The sequence below is a fragment of the Suncus etruscus genome, chromosome 17 (assembly GCF_024139225.1).
Source record: "Suncus etruscus isolate mSunEtr1 chromosome 17, mSunEtr1.pri.cur, whole genome shotgun sequence".
Lineage (NCBI taxonomy): Eukaryota > Metazoa > Chordata > Mammalia > Eulipotyphla > Soricidae > Suncus > Suncus etruscus.
Genome location: NC_064864.1, coordinates 55,420,586 through 55,434,843, shown reverse-complemented (window position 1 = coordinate 55,434,843; position 14,258 = coordinate 55,420,586). Strand labels below are relative to the sequence as shown.

The following is a 14,258-nucleotide window of genomic DNA, read 5'->3' as shown; positions in this document are numbered from 1 at the left end:
ACAACAACAACAGCAATGAAAACCTCTAGCCTAGCTTTTGGTCTACGATCTGTTCAACAAAAAAGATCTCCAACTCCAGAGGTTTGACTGAGACAACTGCAACTGAATGGGTCTTCTGGAAACAGAACGAAAGACTTTATCCCAGGCTCCATCCTAGGAGCAACATAATGAACAAGACCACCAATTACAGAAGATGGATTAAAATGACACTGAAGCAGAACTGCTAGAACCACAAAGAAAGACTTCATCATAAGCTCCATTCCTTGTGCTGCACAGTCACCAAGATCTCTAGATACAGAGGTCAGATTTTACCATCCAAGATGAAGCAGAAGTCTTCCATACACCACAAATGCACCGAGGGGAGAGTAAATAATCATACGTGGAGTCTACAGTTAACCCCATGACAGTATACTTCAGGGATGGAAAACCCTGTAATTCCTAGGCTAAGGGAATTCCCTCTATAATATCCCCAAAACTTAATGTGCCTATGCAGGGGGAAAAAGAAAAAACACACACACACAAAATAATTATCTTACCACATATTTATGTATTGATTGATTGATTTTTTTGACATCTTTATTTTGATGTAGATATTGAAGTTGATATTTCCAATTTTATTTTATTTTATCTTATCTTTTTCTTTCTTTTTGCACTCTGGCATGGTTTGATTTCAGAACCGAGACTGTTATGTGGTGCTTGTCTTTATTGCTGTAGTGCTCACTGGATATTTAATTTGATATTTCTTTCTGTATTGTTGTGGTGTTTCAATTACCTTTTTCATGTCCTCTCTCAAACTGAGGTTGAAAGTCTCTAGAAGGTCTTCGTGCCCATTTTCAGCGTATTTGACTTCTTTTTTTTTTTCTTATTTTGTATCCCATTATATTGCTTTTCTTTCCTTCAAACAAAACCACATAACTCGATTTATCTAGCTCTGCCTCTTAAATAGAGGGGGAAACAAGGGAGGGTACCAGGACCAAACAGATATATGACCACTAATAGTAAGCTAGACAAAGAGGGGACCACCTTCTCTAGCAGCTCGGGAGTGATGGTGGGGTATATGGATTTCAGAAAGGGAACTGGGGTGGGGGAGGACAAATTTGGTGATGGGTATTCCCTTGTTTCAATGTTAATATGTACCTAAAATACTACTGTGAAAGATATGTAACCCATTATGATCACAATAAAAATTAAAATATATATATTTGATTAAAATTTCTCCAAAGATTTTTTTTCTTTGATTAAGCACCATGATTTCATACATGATTTTAGTTGGGTTTCATCTTTTGGAATCATTGCTTTATCACTCACACATATTTCTGGTGGTTTGTAATCTGCAGGGGTCTTGAAGTCAGGGTTGAGCTTAACCATTTCCATGATGAGGTTGTGAGCTTCTTCTCGAGTTTTTTTGTGGGTATGAAACTCTCGGGTTTTGACCGCTTCCCCTAACTATTGTAGAAGGGCTCAAGAAAAGGGGACCTATATAATCTCTCTCTTGTTTCCAGGTGAGTCCAGGAGGAATAACGGTGGCCATTCCTGAAATCACTATCTTCTGTTCCATTGTGTCTTGGTTCCAATGGCTTCTCCTCTGCTTTTTACTTGGGAAGTCTAAAAACAGTAAAGTCCATCACACAAAAATATTAATCAACTAAAAATATGGAATACTTCACAAATTTGCATGTCCTCCTTGTGCAGGGGCCATACTAATCTTCTTTATATTGTTCCAATTTTACTATAAGTGTTGTTAAAGTGAGCACAATTCCGGGCCTCTTGTGCTTGTTATATGTATATTGCTTGAATGATCTCTCTGGCAAAGGAACTTACTTTAACAGAAACTTGTACATAAGAAGTATCTATGGTTCCTTATTATGCTCTTCTTTTGACAAGGTTAGTTGCTCTCTCACATTATTAGTTTAGGCCAGTGCTCTTTTAACTTTGAACTCTGAATTACTTCTCCACTTTCTCCTTTATTTCTTCTAAGAACAATCATCTATTCTCTGGAATTGGATAGGTTTAGTTTTGAGTGGGGGAGATTAGTTTTCATCACTAGGATGATTCCATGACAATGCAAGTGGATATCTCCTCCCCCAACTTATTTATCCCACATGAATGATCAGAACTGCCCACTGCTGGAATGGACAGGTAAAGGAGTCAGCATGGAGGGAGAGAGGTATTAATAAGGAGAATGATATTAAGATTAAAATAAAAATATATTTAATAAAAAAGAAGGAGAATAAGAAAGAGAAGTGTGGCAGAAGTGAGAATCAACAGCGAGATTCAACAGAGAGATACAGCCTCATATTCAGTACCAGCAATTCAGCATCAAATCCAGCATCAGCAGTTGAGTGTCAGCAAAGCAGCAGCAGCTGTAGAATCAGCAAAGGGAGTTAGTCAGCAAGAAAGCCTGGAAAAAGCAGCTGAAAGTGAGACAGAGGCTGAGAAAGCCAGGAGTAGAGAAATAGCTGCTAGGAAAAGGCTTAGCATAGAATCCATGTGAGGAAATGTATATGTTAGGTTAGGACAGTGAAATAAAGCTGGCTGACTCCTAGAACTCATCAGACTGCTTTGTGAGTTTCTCTGCTGTTACCCTGCAGCTTTCAGACCCTTGGGCTTAAGGGACAACAGGAGCCCGACCTAGCCAAGAAAGTCCTCATCATCCCTCTATCAAAACTAGGACACTTTAATTTAAATTAAAACAACAAAAACAGAAGTATATTTTGTCCATATTTGATCAATGTTTGTCCCTTATTTCATCATCTGAAAAATTATGGAAGATCAAAATAAAAAGATAGTTCAACAGGCTGAGCACAGATGATCTTGGTATGATCCCAAATACTGCATGTTTTTCCAAACCGTAAGTCAAAATTTCCCTAAGTGTGATCCCATGCACTAAATTTTGTAAGAGCAAACTTTTATTAGATTGTTTTGCTCTCAAGATTGTTTGCAGATTAAATAAAAAACATACCCAAAGTATTCAACTTAGCGCTTGGAACTGTGTGCTCAATAAAGAGAAGCCATTAGCAACATTATTAATATAATAACTACTATTCAGTGATATATTCAAAACCTAATTAGCAGTAAGACTGATATGCTATGGATACAGGTAAAGAAGGGCATTCGTGAGCTACTACATTATAGTATTAGGTGCTTTACATACATAGTAGCTGACTTCTGTCACATGTATTATTATCTCAGTTTCTAAATGAGCAAATTGAAACTCAAAGCATATAAGGATCACATTAAGTCTTTTGGATAAATTGCAAAAATTTGGGGCCAGAGCAGTGACATTAGAGGTAAGACGTCTGTCCTGATAGCACTAGCCTAGCACGAACTGTGATTTGATCCCCCAGCATCCCATCTGGTCCCCCAAGCCAGGAGTTATTTCTGAGCGCATAGCTAGAAGTTATCCCTGAGCGTCACTGGTGTGGCTCAAAACAAAACAAAACAAAAATTATCAAGATTTAAGTCCCATCTTAACGAGTTCCAAAGTTTGTGGTTTATTGTTTTTAAGATTTTACAGAGATAATGGAAAAGTAAAGGATAAGGTTCTCATGAAGAATTCTTCACGTTTTTGATCAAAATTACACAGTAAAATAATCATGACCCTCCTAAAATAAATATTTATGATGTTTGTACTCAACTTAAATACCCATAAGCTTAAAAACATTTTGCTAATCAGGTTGTTCCCAGGACCTCCCACTAGCTTTCCCTTCCTGTCTTTGTATTTTGCCATGTTACTCTTACCATCTATGACTTTCTTTTTATAAATTCCTTCTAATTTCTTAAGGTCCAACCCCAAAATTTTTTGTGACACCTTTTACAGCTTCTCTAAGGTTATATAGAATACTGTTTTCTCTGAATTTTTATTGCAAACATAGCCAACACCATAGAGGGAAACATTTATTTCATTAAGCACCTTTCATTACAATTACTGAACACGAAGCTAACTTATGCAACTGAAGAGAATATACAGAAGAATCACAAAGGTGTTTTCTGAAACTCAGCAGCAGCAGCACACAGCTAATCTTATGAGTAATTTGATTCAGGATCTGGAAATCTTTAGAAAACAAAGCTGCACAGATATCTTTCAGGCTTTTATCCCAATTCATTTCCTCTTAGGGGTTGTTTTGTGTTATTCTGTGTCCATGTCCTGACAAGTACCCTTTATTTTGATAACTCGTTCTAGTTCAAGTGTTTTAAGAGACTCATGAGAACTAGTTAGGAGTGACACCCTTATTGGGTGTCATTGGTTATCTGGTGTTTACTTGATGCCATAAGAAGAATAAGATGCTAAAGAAGAGTACTTATTTTAGTTGACTGAGGGAAGTTTTACTGATAAGGAATAAAGGCATTAAGATTTGTTATTTATTTATTCTCTATCCCAAAATATTTACTGTGTTGAACTTTAATCCAGAATAAAACAGTTAACACTATTTTTTACTTCTGTCACAGTTAAAAAAAACTACATGTTTATAGACAAGTACAAATCATATGTGTTCCCATGTTGAAATAGAATAATCATAAACATTTTCAAAGCTATTTAAAATGTATTTGAAGTATATTTTACCCAATTATAATAAACATTATTTGGGATACAATTTAAGGGATAGAGCCAATTGTCTAGTATGAAGTCATTACCAGTTCAACTAATGATCACTGGATTCTTCAAATACTGTAGGGAATGACTTAGCAGACACTCAAGCACATTTGGGATAGTCCATGCATTCCCCAGCAAACAGGGTTCAAAGGTACAAAGGTTCAAAAGGTACAAAGCCTCCATTTATTGCATTGAAACACCAGCTAGTTTTCTCAAGAATCTCCAGGAGTTGCTGGGTCACCAGAGTACATTTTATGAGTTCTCAAAAAAAATTACTACTTTGAAAGCTAAAAACATTGCCTCATGAGTATGATTAGAGAGATTATTGGTATAACTGGAGCAAATAGTGTAGGATAGAATAGAATAGTCTTTCTAGTAACACCAATATAAAGTGTATTTTATAATATTTTTTGTGTTGTGGGAAAATATCACTTAGTATGTTATTGAAATAAAATTACAAAAATTAAAAAAAAAGATTTGGGCAGGAAACCACAAAGGTGCATCTTTGCACCTGATAAGTCTTGGATACTTTTTATATAGGAATTGATATTGACATTCTCATAAAGTCCCAGTAAAAGTGAGTTTTTTTCTGTCTTTAGCATTCATCTTTTAATGCATATACTCAAAACCCTATTGTTATTGAGTTGGTTAAAGAATTGGGACAAGGAGCAGGAGGTTCCCGTCCCTTATTTTTTTTAATAAATTAATTCATTGTTACCAATGGGAACATCTTATTGTTGGATAGATTGACACACCTAAAATTTCTTTGGCATGACAACATGAATCTATTCATGAAGCATCATAGAAAGAAATTTGATATTTGTTTCTTTGGTTTTGGGAAAAAAATCTTTAGTTTCCTGAATGATAAAAGCAATAGGATCCTTTTGTTTTGTTCAAATGAGTTGACTCCTGGAAAACCCTTGTATAGTTTCAGGATGAGGCTTAATCCAGAAAGCCTAGAACTGCAACCTTTGGAGAGGAGGAAAACTAGAGATGGAGCCAATAACTGATAATGTGATAATGCTTGTGTAGGGAAACTGCTAAACATCAATGCTTGTGTTTAGAGCACTTCTGAGTTGGTGGACATATAAAGATATTGAGAGGGTGGGACATCTGGAGATGTTATGGAGACTCTCTCCAGTCTTTCCCAGCCTACTTATTCTTACATGCATTTTTATTTTCCATCTGGAAGTTCCTGAGTCACATTCTTTATGAAAAACTGGTAACAATAAAGGGTTTACTAAACTCTGTGCATTGTTCTAAAAAGTTATCAATCCTGAGAAAAGAGTTGTGGAATTCAGTGATTTATAGTTAGTTGGTTAAAAGTATGGGAGGTCCAGAATAGGCCATCTTGCAGGAATGAGCACATAACTTACGGGGTCTTTTCTCACTCCATGTAGACAGTAGTGGAATCAATCAAATTAATATATTGAATCTCAGTCAGTGTCTGGAGACTCATAGAATCAGTGATTGTGGTCAGAAAATACCCTAGAATGACAGTAGGCAAACAGCCTTCATCAAGAAAATGAAGAAAGTCTCAGAACAACCAATTTTAGCAGAACTAATAAAGGTCTTAATTTGCTCACATTGAATGAAGGTCATATTTCTAAATTACCCTGGAATTGTTACTGAATGAATTTACCGCCATGTCTGAAAACAATCAAAATAGTGCTTTTGCAAATGAAACTTATTTAGCTCAGAACCACTAATTAGAGAAGATCCCAGATTCCACATTTTCCAATAGTCTCAATTTAGGGTCACCAGGAAAATTTATCTACAACTCTGAATTATGGCTCCTTACACAAAAAAGCCACTGACAATGAGGAGCTTCACAGAGAGAAAATTATTTTGGGAGACACTGACCCAGAACTTATAGTTAAACAAAGTTTAACCAACTTTTAGGCAGTATCTTTAGTTAATTAGACAAAACAAACAATACAAAAAAAAGAAAACACAAAACAACCCATTGTCCTGAGTGTAAGACATTAGAAAATTCTGAGGGGCAAGAAGAATGCAGAGTAAGAGTTTCTGGTAAAATCTTCTTTCACTCTGGCTTGATTGATAGACTCAATCTTTTATGAGATTCACTTCATATACCAGGGACTCTGATGTTATCAGCTCTAGTTTCTGGGAACAAAGTCTCAAAAGAAGATTGCATGTCTGAATAGCTGGCAGCAACAAATGGGCAGAGTTAGGGTGTTGCTCTCAGAAAAAGGTTAACCAGTTTAGAAGAAAATAATATGGTCTTCTTTTGACTCAGACAAAATGCAACCAAATGTAATGCCAAGATCTGTGAGTACTAATTTCCAAGCATTCCTTAAGAACAAAAGGAATGAAGTTTTAGTTCTAACTTTTTCTCACTTGCCCAAGTTTAGTGTTCCCTGAATGTTGCAGGAGAAAAGTAAAAGGAGCTTCTCAACCTCCAAACCTCACTCTGGAGAAAGATTTTTGGAGAGACAGCTACACTTTGGGGAGTCATCTGCCTTGCATTTACAAACTTAGAGTAATGTACAACTTTATTTTACATGCCTCATAAAGCTCCCAGGGAAAATTGAGGCACCATCAAACCATTCCCAAAGCTGATGTCACCTAACCAGATCTTCCCTGTCAATATTAGTCTACCACTCTGCTCAGCTTTAGTGAGCTGAGACCAAGGCCATGGAGATCAGTGGTTGCTAAGTTCAAAAAAATAAAAAAAATAAAATAAAGCATGGCCTAGAAAGTCCTATCTCTACAAATTAGATGTCAAGTTTCATCAGGCAAACAAAGAAAACTGTTTTTCTTGTTGACTAAGAATGAACAGTTTTGGAGAGGAAGTGTAGGGTGTTGCCGACCGGAATATGTGGAGGGCACCTATCCAGGGGAGCCGTGAGTTCCCGGGATAGGGCAGAGGGAGTGTGGAGAGTCCCGGACCAGAGCGTGTGGAGGGCACCTATTCAAGGGAGCTGTGAACCCCCGAGACAGGCTAGGGGAGGGCAGGAAGGCCATGGACCCCAGCGTGTGATGAGTGCTTACCCAAAGGAGCCCACTCTTTGACATAGCACGCAGCCCAGGGGATCCTAGGTTCGTGAGGTTGGGGAGAAAGGCCAGTGGGAGCACTTGTGGGGATTGCCAACTCATCAATATATCATACACAGCTCAGGGAGACAGAGAGTTAGGAGGACCAGTGACTAGAGGGGCAAGAAGGAAGCACAGGCTGGCTCCCAGGTGGGGAGGGCTAGTGATCTAGGCTCAACGGCGCCCTCTACCATTGTGGCCAGGAGTGAACCTGCACTGTCTTCCAGAAAGGGGGTGGTGATAGACCAGACTTGTCCGGAGGACCAAAACTCAGTGACATCACCCAGCATACTCACATAGAGCCACACCCTGAGAAGGGACCCAGCCCCACACCACAGGTGGCAAAAGCAGGCTGAAACTTGAAGGCACTGCACTCCAAGCCAGACCAATAAATGCAAAGAAAGATGGGTAAACCAAGGAAAACATTAACAACAGGGGAGATGGAGAGAAATCAGAACAAGTTTCCAAGTCCACCAAAATGCACAGACCCAAGAGAGGAAGACCTAAAAGCAGCCATGAGAATAGAATTCCAAGCCATGCTATAAGAAATGAAAGACACACTGGCCAGAGATTACAAGACATCAATAGATGAACAAATGAACCAACTTAAACAAACATATTGTTACAAATTATGAAAGACTCCATACAAACAGAATTAAATAAAATATGTAAAACCATAGATAGCCAGAAGAGCAGAATCACACAACTCGAGAATCACATAGAACAACTCAAAGATAAACTGCAAACAAAAGAAAACAAAGAAGCCAACAAAGAAATAGGAAGTAAAGCACTGGAAGTCTAGTGTTTAATGAACAAAGACAAAAGAAACAATCTAAGAATTGTAGGTATACCAGAAGGGGAGGAAACAGGGAAAGGGGAAAAACAATTAGTCAGGGAGATAATTGCAGAAAACTTTTCCACCCTCTGGAGAGACACATCTGAGCAAATCCAGGAGATGAAAAGAGTTCCCAACAAAATAGACCCTAAAAAACCAACTCCAAGACACATAGTATTCCAAATGGCAAGAAACAAAGAGAAAGGCGACCTACTTAAAGCAATAAGGGAGAAAAAAACCTCACATACAAAGGAAGGAACATAAGAATCAAACCAGATCTCCCATATGAAATACTTCAAGCAAGAAGACAGTGGGATGACATATTTAAACGTCTGAATGAAAGAAATTTTCAATCTAGAGTCCACTATCCAGCAAAATTATCATTCATATGGGAGGGAAGAATAAAATCATTCTCAAAAATGAACTTGAATTATTTGCGCAAACAAAACCGACCCTAAATGACCTACTCAGAGATGAATTACACAATCCAAACCCCTGTTTGTAACAACAACCACCCTAAACAACATAACTGCACAACAGCCCTCTTTATCAATAATCTCCTTAAATGTTAATGGACTAAACTCTCCCATTAAAAGACACATAATAGAGAACTGGATTAGAAAACATAAACCATATTTTTGCTGCCTACAAGAAACACACCTACAAGTACAAGATAGGCACAGGCTTAGAATAAAAGTATGGAAATCAATTATCCATGCCAAATGGAAATAAAAAAAAGTAGGGATGGCCATTCTTATATCAGACCAAATTGCATTCAACCACAAAAAAGTGATCAGAGGCAAAGAGGGTCACTACTTACTAATCAGGGGAACACTAGACCAAGAAGTGTTAACACTGGTTAATATCTACGCACTTAATGCAGAGCCAGCAAAATATGTATGGCAACTGCTTGCAAAACTGGAGAAACACATGAAAGGAAATGTGATAGTAGTAGGAGATCTTAATACCCCACTATCACCACTGGACAGGTCCACCAGAAAGAAAACTAACAAAGAAATAAGAGCCCTAAATGAAAAACTAGAAGAACTGGGGCTAAAAGACTGATATAGGGCCCTTCACCTCCAGAAAGCAGAATACACATTCTTCTCAAGTCCACATGGAACCTTCTCAAGAATAGACCATGCCTTAGAATACAAATATAACCTGCATAAAATCACAAAGGTAAGGATAATTAGAAGCACACTGTCAGATCACTATGTAATAGAGGTCAAAATTAACTGTAAAAAGAAGCAATGGAGAAAATCCAACACCTGAAGATTAAACAATATGCTGCTCAAAAATAGCCGGATCAAAGAGGTACTCAAGGGAAGAAACAAAAAGATTCCTTGAGACAAACGACAATGAAGAAACAACTTGTCAAAACTTGTGGGACACAGCAAAAGCAGTAATCAAAGGGAAACTCATAGCAATACAATCCTATGTCAGAAAAGAGGAAAATGACAAAATTAGCAATTTAAAAGAACCATTTTAAGAAACTGGAAAAACAGCATCAAAGAAACCCAAACACAACCAGAATACATGAAATAATAAAAACCAGAGCAGAAATAAACAACATAGAGACTAAGAAAACAATACAGAAAATCAATGAGACCAGGAGTTGGTTTTTTGAAAGAATAAACAAGATAGACAAACCACTGGCAAGACTCACCAAAAAAGAGAAAAAACACCAATATAAGCAGGATCACAAATGAAATGGGACAGATTACAACAGAACCCCAAGAAATCCAACACATCATGAGGACATATTATGAGCAACTATACTCAGTTAGGCGAGAGAACCCAGAAGAAAGTGACAGATTCTTGGAAAAATACCAGCTTCCAAGACTAGAAAAGGAAGATTTAGAAAGCCTAAACAGGCCAATCACATCGGAGGAAATTGAAACAGTAATTAAGAAACTCCCCCCAAACAAAAGTCCAGGCCCAGATGGTTTTACAGGTGACTTCTATCAAACATTCCAAGAAGAATTACTTCCACTGATCCACAGGCTCTTCCAAACCATTGAAAAGACAGAAATCCTCCACAATTCCTTTTATGAGTCTAATATCACTCTGATTCTCAAAGAGGGCAAAGATACCACCAAGAAAGAAAACTACAGACAAATCTCACTAATGAATATAGATGCAAAAATACTCAACAAAATCTTAGCAAACCGAATCCAGAACTACATCAAAAAGATTATATACCATGACCAAGTATGGTTCAACATACGCAAATCAATCAACATCATAAACCACATCAATAATAAAAAAGAAAAAAACCACATGATCATATCAATCAACGCAAAGAAGGCATTTGACAAAATCCAACACCCATGCATGTTGAAAACTCTAAGCAAAATAGATCTGGAAGGAACCTTTCTGAAGATAGTAACAGCTATCTATGAAAAGCCCACAGCTAACATTAACCTTAATGGTGAAAAACTGAAAGCATTTCCACTAAGATCAGGAACTAGGCAAGGATGTTTACTCTCTCCACTTTTATTCAACATAGTCTTAGAAGTCCTAGCAATAGCAATCATATAAGAGAATGGAATCAAAAAAATTCAAATAGGGAAAGAGGAATTCAAATTATCTCTTTTTGCAGATGACCTGATGATATACATGAAAAACTCTAAAGAGTAAAACTCCTAGAAACAATAAACCAATACAGCAAAGTGGCTGGCTACAAAGTCAATACATAAAAGACAGTAGCATTTCTCTATACAAATAACAAAGTAGAGGAGAGAGAGATTAAGAATAAAACTTCATTTAAAATAGTATCAAAAAATATCAAGTACCTAGGAATAAACCTTACAAGGGAAGTGAATAACTTATATCAGGCAAACTTCAAAACACTTCAGAAAGAAATTGAAGAGGATCTAGGGAAATGGAAGTACATCCCATGCTCACAGGAAACAGATCCCATCTGGGACATCCATAATACTGCTTGCACACCAACAGCTCTAATATGATATCCTAACAAGGAGAAAACTGGGAACAACTTGACCCAAAAGCAGATTATCCTACCTCACCAGCTAATGATAAGACAAAATCAGAAAACTTGTCACCCTTTGGTCTGTCCAAATGCCAAGATCGCGATTTACAGATGACTGGCTGATAGAACCATAACCGGACTGTATTTCTCCTGGGACCAATACAAAAGCCCTAGTCTAGGGTTTGAGCTACGACCTGCACAACAACCATGATCTCTAGTTCCAGAGGTCTGTCTGAGACAATTTCAATGGAATGGGTCTTCTGGAAACATAACATAATGAAAGATGCTATCCCAGGCCCCATCCTAGGATTAGTGCAAAGACCAAGACCACCAACCACAGAAAACGGATTAAAATGACACTGAGGGAACAGAACTTCTAGAACCACAAAGAAAGACTTCATCATAAGTTCTACTCCCTGACCTGATACAGAGATCTCTAGATACAGAGGTCTGATTTTATCACCCAGGACGGAGCAGAAGTCTTCCATACACCACAAAAGCACCAAGGGGAGAAAAATGAACCTGAACGGAGTCTAGGGTTTGAACTACGACCTGCACAACAACCATGAACCCCACTTCCAAAGGTCTAGTAGAGAATTGTAACAGAATATGGCTGCTGGAAGCACAAAGAAAGATGCTATCCTAAGTGCCATCCTAGGTACAGTGCAAAGACCAAGACCACCAACCACAGAAGATGGATTAAAATGACACTGAGGGAACAGAACTCCTGAACCACAAAGACTGACTTCATCGTAAGTCCCAACCCTGAATCTGTGCAGATACTGAGATCTCTAGACACAGAGGTCTGATTGTACCACCCAGAACAGAACAGAAGTCTTCCAAACACGACAAAAGACCACCGGGAGAGTAAATGATCCTGAACAGAGTCTATAATTGATCCCATGACAATCTACTCCAAGGATGGAGAAACCCAGAACTCTTAGGCCAAGTGAATTTCTTTTCGAATGACCCCAATATTTACTCTGCCAGGGCAGGAGGAAAAAAAAAAAGCACAAAACATTGTTTACTTTTTATATATTATTTTTTACCTTCATTTATTATTATTATTTTTTTTTACTTACCTAATTATTTTTTTGGTCGATTTCTCTGTTTGGGTGTGGTTATTGAAGCTGTTGTCCCCAGTTATACCTATTATTTTTCTCTTCTTTTTTTTTCTTTCTTTATGGGCTATGTCACGTTTCTTATCTCAAGACATTAGCGTGTTTTTTTTTGTTTTTTCTTTTTGTTTTGTTTTTTTTTGTGCGTGTGTGGTGCTTACCATTATTGTTGGAGTCCTCACTGGATATTGGACACTTTTTTTTTTTGTACTGATGGAATGTTTCATTTTCTTTTTCTCCTTCACCCCTCAAATCGATGATAAGAGCCTCTAGAAGGACTCTGCCCACTTTCGGAGTATTAGACTATTACCCCAGTTTACTACATTTCTCTTCTTCAAACAAAACCACGCAAATTGAACTAGCTAGGCCTGCCTCCCAGTTAGAGGGGGAAATTAGGGAGGCACCTATACCAATCAGGTGCAAGACTACTATGTAGTAGGATAGGTATATAGGGGACCACATATTCTAGCAGCCCTAGGGGTGAGGGAAGAGGATACGGGAGATTGTACAAAAACGGAGGTGTAGGGAGGACAATTTGGTGATGGGAATCCCCCCTGATGTTATGTAAATATTTAACTAAAATATTATTGTCAACAACATGTAAACCACTATGATTAAAATAAAAATTATATTAAAAAAAAGAATAAACACTTTTGGGCATTAACTTGTGTATTTAGACACACTTTCCCCATGTTCTTTGTGTCTGCAACATCATTCATCTGTACCACCAATAACAAGAACTATTTCTTTAAAATGTAGTAAGCAGATAATTCATGATAGCTATGTTTGACAAGTTACACAAAAACATTGGTAGATACAGCACATTTTTTAATGAGAGGAGATGTATTAATATCATTAGAACAATCCAGCCAACTGATATCCATTTAGTGAACACCTACTATATGCTGGAGATTATTCTAGGTAACAGGATAGTAAAATTAATAATGACATCTCATAAAATAGAAACAACTAAAATCGATTCCTTCCTTTCTTTCATTTCTTCTTTCCTTCCTTTCATTTATTCCTTTCCATATCTTCCTTCCTTCCATCCTTCCTTCCTTCCTCCCTCCCTCACTTCCTTCCTTCCTCCCTCCCTCACTTCCTTCCTTCCTCCCTTCCTCCTTTCCTTCCTTCCTCCCTTCCTCCTTTCCTTCCTTCCTCCCTTCCTCCTTTCCTTCCTTCCTTCCTTCCTTCCTTCCTTCCTTCCTTCCTTCCTTCCTTCCTTCCTTCCTTCCTCCCTTCCTCCCTCCCTTCCTTCCTTCCTTCCTTCCTTCCTTCCTTCCTTCCTTCCTTCCTCCCTTCCTCCCTTCCTTCCTTCCTTCCTTCCTTCCTTCCTTCCTTCCTTCCTTCCTTCCTTCCTTCCTTCCTTCCTCCCTCCCTCCCTCCCTTCCCTTTTTTGCTTTCTTTTCTTTTTTCTTCTTTTCTCCCTTATATTACTGCAGGAGAGTGACAAAAGAGAAGGATTTGAAAACTACAAAGAAATGAACTATTTTACAACATTGAATTTCATCTGTGCCCCCATACTTCTAGACAACAGTGACAGTTAATACATGTCCCATGATGCTATTTCTTAGGTAAATAGTTTTCCAGAAACTTCTACTTAGATGAAAGTCATTGTCCTTTCTGTCTTTCCTGCAACTTCCAGAATTCTTTTTTTTT

General features: G+C 37.8%; 1 non-coding gene across 1 annotated transcript; it reads right to left on the bottom strand.

Annotated features, from left to right (window-relative positions):
• Nucleotides 1-1,647: 1,647 nt before the first annotated feature.
• On the bottom strand, nucleotides 1,648-1,754 carry LOC125995386 (U6 spliceosomal RNA). The gene has a single exon (XR_007490923.1). It is a non-coding gene; the product is annotated as a U6 spliceosomal RNA (small nuclear RNA).
• Between the last annotated feature and the right edge of the window lie 12,504 nt (nucleotides 1,755-14,258).